The sequence below is a fragment of the Jaculus jaculus genome, chromosome 3 (genome assembly GCF_020740685.1).
Source record: "Jaculus jaculus isolate mJacJac1 chromosome 3, mJacJac1.mat.Y.cur, whole genome shotgun sequence".
Classification (NCBI taxonomy): Eukaryota; Metazoa; Chordata; class Mammalia; order Rodentia; family Dipodidae; genus Jaculus; species Jaculus jaculus.
This window is the reverse complement of record NC_059104.1, coordinates 80,145,980-80,151,979: the sequence shown is the minus strand read 5'-3', so window position 1 is coordinate 80,151,979 and position 6,000 is coordinate 80,145,980. Positions and strand designations below refer to the sequence as shown.

The following is a 6,000-nucleotide window of genomic DNA, read 5'->3' as shown; positions in this document are numbered from 1 at the left end:
CTGACAAATTGCATGGGGTTGTGTTGGCTTTTGTGAAAATGCAGTACAATGGAAGTGCCCAATGGCCGGGCATGTGACACACAATCATCCATTCTGACTCTTTTCCCCTGAGGATTTATTTTGGCTGAACAGCAAGCTCTCTGGGCTTTGGAGCAAAAGAACATCTCTAACATAACATAAATGCTGGGCAGCAGCTGTTAGCTGGAGAAGGCACAACAGGAACAGCTGTATGAAGTTTGACCTTGGAGAACAACACCAAGTCCCACTACCACAGGCTGGTTTCCATTTGGGGTTACTGCAAATGAAGCATAATAATTAAACAGATACACTTAGGGGAAGGACATTAAAAAGACATTTCATTTGAAGTAGAATGGGTAACAAGAAGAAATGTTATGTGTGGCAGCAAAGAGAATCTTTTCTAAAAGAGAAGTATAAGTTACTAGGAATTGTTAGCTTTATGAGAAAAGGGGATTCCACTTTTCCTTGATGAGATTCTGTACTGCTTAAGTAAATTTACTTACTGCCAACATGTCCCACTTTCCTAGTCCACCTTGTTAGAACATAGGAAGCCCTTGCAGCTTTGTGAGAGAAGAGGGGAGCTTTATTCTAAAGACAACCCTAGATGCTGGGAAGTTTGGGATGCTTGCCCAAGTGGAAATTCAGTGGCAAACATTTCAGCTAAGATGTCTTGAGTAAAGTTGTGAAAACCTGAGGTTTTAAATCTTGGGAGAGAACTTTTGTAAGATCACTTGAAATTCCCTACAAACTGCTTATATCACTATAATAAAAGGAATAAAAATTATGTGAAAATATCAGTCATAGGAGGTTGGAAGGCAGACATTTGTGGCTATGGACAATTGCAAATAAATGTTGGTTGCCTTCTTTAAGCAATGCCAGCTGTGGTTCTGTTTTTGCAAACTAAAGAGGGACTATGCAGGAAAGAGGAGGAAAGGTTTTGCTCAAACACTCAGTGTGTCTGGGCACGAAGTTTTCAATCTCCTCAAATCACTGTTGTAGTTTTTTTTTTTTTTCTTAATATTCATTTATTTGAGTGTATGAGACCTGGAAGTGGTGGTGCACACCTTTAATCCCAGTACTTGGAGGGCAGAGGTAGGAGGATCATCATGAATACAAGGCCACCCTGAGACTACAATAGTGAATTCCAGGTCAGCCTGAGCTGGAATGAAACCCTACCTGGAGGGAAAAAAAAAAAAAAAAAAACTACAGGAGACAAGCATCTTGTTCCCTCTTGTACCAAGTCAAGTCCTCGTGTTGATCAAGGGCAGAAGAGATTAATTCCTGTCACAAGTTGACCATTGAAACTAATTCAAATACAGACCTCTGCCTACTGGAAGGTAAGACTGCCTTTTATTTAACTTTAGGAGAGGCCAAATTCACCTTGAAAGAGGAGGCTTAAACTTGCAGGACTTGACCTGGGCAATGCCTGAAGGTTAGAGGACAGGGAGGTCAGGTGCTGTCCATTTGGTATCCATGGGGCAGTACTGAATGCCATACCCTCTTCCTGGCTGGCCTGGGAGGACTCTTCCTTCCTAAGGGGGCTGATTCAGAAACAAGCATACAAATCTGAAGAGGTCTTTCGAGGAGCTTCTGGAAGTTTCTTTGAGCACAAAAGGGGTTTTCTCCCTTCTCTGAAATGTCCTAGGTTCCTTATATGGTGCTTGTAATTGCCTCCGCCATCTTCCCAGCAGCTGGATGAAGCCAGTGCCAAGAACAGAGCAGGAAGGAGATGGTCCTTGGTGATCACTCTACTGTGTCCCCTGGCCAGGATTTCCTGCTGTGAGATCTTAGGCTTGCTTGTGCTAGGATGGCTATGTGTCATGCCAAGTCACAGGGAAATGCCTCTATATGAACATGTAGGTGAGGCAGCAAAACGAAGGTGCATGGAAAGGCAGTCATGGGTCCTCATACCCGGAAGCGCTCTGCAGCTTTCCATGGAGCTCACGCCTCTTCAGCCGATGAGCACCTTCCTCTGTCACCCCGCAGGCTAGGCTTCCACATGGCTTCCACAGAGGATGCCTGTTCTGGTGACTGCAAAGCAGCACGGATTTGCCATTAGTTTATCTGTACTAATTGCTGCCCTAAATGCCTCGTTCAGTCAATGCAGAAATGCCAAATCAAGCCCAACTCAGGAGGAAAGGCAGCAGCTAGAAAGTCAGGGTAGCCCAGAGAAGCACTGTGTATCAAGGATATTGGGGCACCTAACCGCCTCTGGACCAGGGAAAGAAAGAAAGCTTGCTGTTTCCCACATAGCATTAATTCCATTTTCTAATATTTAGACATGGATAAAGTTTGATCCCTCCATACACTAATCCCCATCAAGTATTTGGGCTCAAAGTCTCTAGAAGGGACTTTTAGGAATGAGCAGTAATGTAGGGCACCTGGTGGCACTTATTGCTAGGTGACTCTGGACAGTTTTATTACTTTATCCCTGAACTTCAGTTGCCACATCTATAAGATGGAGATAAGAATAGCGTCCATTTCATAATCATGATTATTTACACTAATGCAAAGAAAACCCTTCAGTATGTGCTCTGTACATGCTAAAACCCAACAGATGTTAGCTACTATTACTTACACACCAAGCAGGGATTGAACACTTAACACAGAAAATAGAAGTTTTAGCCACACATATTCTAGTCCTGACACACAAGCCATCCTACCTATTAGTCCAAAACCCATCATGAGTTTCCTTATTCTTCTTGTTCAACTCAAGACAACTTTCCAATTGGCTTTTATCTACAAAATCAAACAAGATGAAATTTGGGTTGCTTGGGGAGGCAAGACTCTAGAATTTAATCATCAAACTTGACAGACTTGGAGATGTTCCTATCAATATAGAAGAGTTTGCTTGTGGTGGTGGAGAATCCAAGGCCAGCTCCACGGCTGTATTTCCAGCCCATGGCTCAGTCGAAGTCCTGCTGCAAGTTCTGCTGTAGTGTGTCCGCGGCCTTCTTGCTGAGGGCCATGTTGGGTCTCCCAGTCATGTTGGGGGGTGGGGGGCGGTTGAATGAAGGGGAAAGATGCTTAAAGCCACCCATCAGTTTGAGAAATTTCAGTTTCTGTTCCTCATTTTCAAAACCAGCAGTATCCTACTGACCAAACTGGGTGCCCATCCACTTCCTGGGTTCTGAAGCTTCTGTCTTGCCAGACTCCTGATCAATCTCTTCTTGCAAGGCCTTTCACCTCACCTGGTCTATGTAGGTTTCATCTTATGTTGCCTTTCTTTTCCAGCACCACCTCCAAGTCTGCATCAGACACCTCCTCCTCCTCCAAGGGAACTTCTGCTACTCTGTGCTCTTTCCTCTTCATCTTTTTCTTTCTTTTCACTGCCAGCTCCTCACCAACTGGCTGTTCTTCCTTTTTCTTGGACCTCCCCTTCTTCTTCCCTAGAGATTTCAGGCTGTCTCCTATTGAGATATAGTCTAGAACTCCAGCTTTGACCAGCTGTTTCTTCCTTCCTCTCCTGGGGCTAGTCTCTACAGCCCTACAGTGCCTAGAGTGAACCTGGAGGGTGTCGCTCTTCTGGGGGGCCTTCTTCTTCTTTTTCAAGCTGTGCTTTCTGGGGCTACCTTGCTTGCGTTTCTGCCCCAAGGCCACCTGCCCCTCAGCCTCCCCCTTCTCCACTGAGGCTGCATACAGAGCATCGCCAGCCTCACACAGCCAGGGGTCCTTGGTAGAGAAGGCTATGGCATCTCGTGTCTTTTTCATCTTCTTGTGCTTTTTGAGTTTCTTGCCAGCTCCGCTCACCTCCTTGCCCTGTTTGGGGTCAGGAGAAGTCTTCAACTCTGAGCTTTGGGAAGCAGCCAGAGATAAGGACTTCCTTTTCTTTTTCTTCTCTCCACTAAGACATTCCAGCTGGTCAAGGACCTGGTTTCTAGCACTGAGTGACTCTGTCAGTCTGGTACATACCAGGGGCTCAGGTTCTGAAAACTCCTTACAAGAGGTATGGTGGTCCTTCTTTTCTTTTTCTTGCCCAGAGACATCTTGGAGACCTGCCCCTGACCCACATTATCAGAGGGGGATATGGGCCTTGTAGGAGAAATGTCAGAAAACTAATCGTCACTATTTAACACAGAGTACTGAGTGTCGGGTTCTTTGACCACTACAATCTTCTTTTTTTTTTTTTCTGTTTCTTCTCTGGGACCCCTGGGTCCAGGTCTACTTTGTGGGTCTTGGTGATCATTCCCGGTCCACCCACTAGCCAAGCGCCCCTGCTTCCACGTGAGCACCTGCTCCTCTGAGACCCACTGTGGTAGTTTGAGGCTCATGGTGTGACAGCATGCCAAATGTTTGTAAATATTCCAATGGCACAAAGAGGAGAATTAAAATTTTGTTAAATTTTCCTATTGAATTATGTGACCTTACTTAGTTTTCCTATTGTTTTTTTTTTAAATATTTTTACTTGTTCATTTATTTGACAGAGAAAGAGGAAGAGAGAATGAGAGAATGGGCATGCCAGGGACTCCAGCCACTGCAAATGAACTCTCCAGACACATGCGCCGCCTTGTGCATCTGGCTACTGTGGGTCCTGGGGAACTGAACCGGGGTCCTTTGGCTTTATAGGCAAACAATGTCTTAACCCCTAAGCCATTCCTCCAGCCCAGCTTTCCTATTGTTTTAAAAATGGTTTCTAAGAGCAGTTATTCCACAGGGTTTGAACAACATGCATATTCTTCTATGATGCAGTGTAGTGTACAAGGCATGAGCTTCGGTGCCACAACTGAATTCTTAGATCTACACATACTAGTTGTTTGAGTGTGAGAAATCTGTTCAACCTCTTGAAAGCTTAGTTTCTTCAATTATAAAATGTAAGAACTTTACCTAATCTATGAAATTTTGGGACTAAATGAGAATAGAACACTTAGCATGGTGTTTCTCACAGAGAAAGCAAGCAATGTCCACTGTCGTCAGTCACTAACATCCTCATAATTATATCTATAACATGGATAGTTATATGATAGCCACTGCTCACTTTATAAGTAAAGTTTTATTGTAACACACTCATGTTCATTTATTTACATATTTTCTGTGTTGGCAGAAAATAATAGAGGACAGAACCAAGTGGGTATGACAGAGTATATGCATAGGCCACAAAGCTTAAAATGTCTACCACAGAAAAGCACCACTGCTCCCTGCTATAGAAGCAAAAGGTCCATGGAGGAATTAATTCTTTTCTTAAGGTTAAGTTATGAGAAACTCATGGCTTTGGCTGCAGGAAACAATATGAAGAGTTTGAAAGAACACTTAAAGCAATGGAAGCTTATATTTTTCTTGTAGAATTTCAAAATATATTTACAGGTATAGATGAAAAAGTTCTAAGAAGAAAGGAGATAAGCCTGAATATAGTTCCTAACAAGAAAGAACAGCATGGATTTTCTGTTTTAATAGAAAGGTCATTGAAGCAATTAGAAAATCCTAATAAGTGAGGGAATAACTTTCTTTTTTGTTGTTGTTGATTTGAAGACAGTTCTTCTCATTGTAGTCCAGGCTGTCCTTCAATACTGAAGTGTTGGGACTTTGTATATTCAACACCATACTAGTGGCAGTAAATTTTTATTCACAAAAATTTTGAGTGTGGGTTAAATTATTAAAATATAAATTCTTGTTTCCTAGTACAGAAGAATATTCTGGAGAAGCATTTACAGAAGGCAAGCATTTTCACGAAATAACAGAAATGGTATTTGTTCTAAAAAGCACTTTTCTTTAAGCCTAAATGCTACCTCAGGCGAATATAGACTGCAGTGAAACTTGCAGTTTTTAATTCTTAAAATATCTCTTTACCTCATAATGGAGAAAATAAAGGTCCCCAAGCATCTCTCCCTCACTTCAGCTTGTCCTAAGGCATGTCACAGCATGGAGAACAATGCTTCTGGAGCTATGCATGCAATGCATGGAAAGTACCTGTATGTTATACATGCATATATGAGAGGGTGATACTTATGAGAATAGATTTGCATATTATGGAAGCAGAGAAGAGCC

General features: G+C 42.8%; 1 pseudogene; it reads right to left on the bottom strand.

Moving 5' to 3' along the window:
- Nucleotides 1-2,813: 2,813 nt before the first annotated feature.
- On the bottom strand, nt 2,814-4,204 carry LOC101594875 (annotated as a pseudogene).
- Between the last annotated feature and the right edge of the window lie 1,796 nt (nt 4,205-6,000).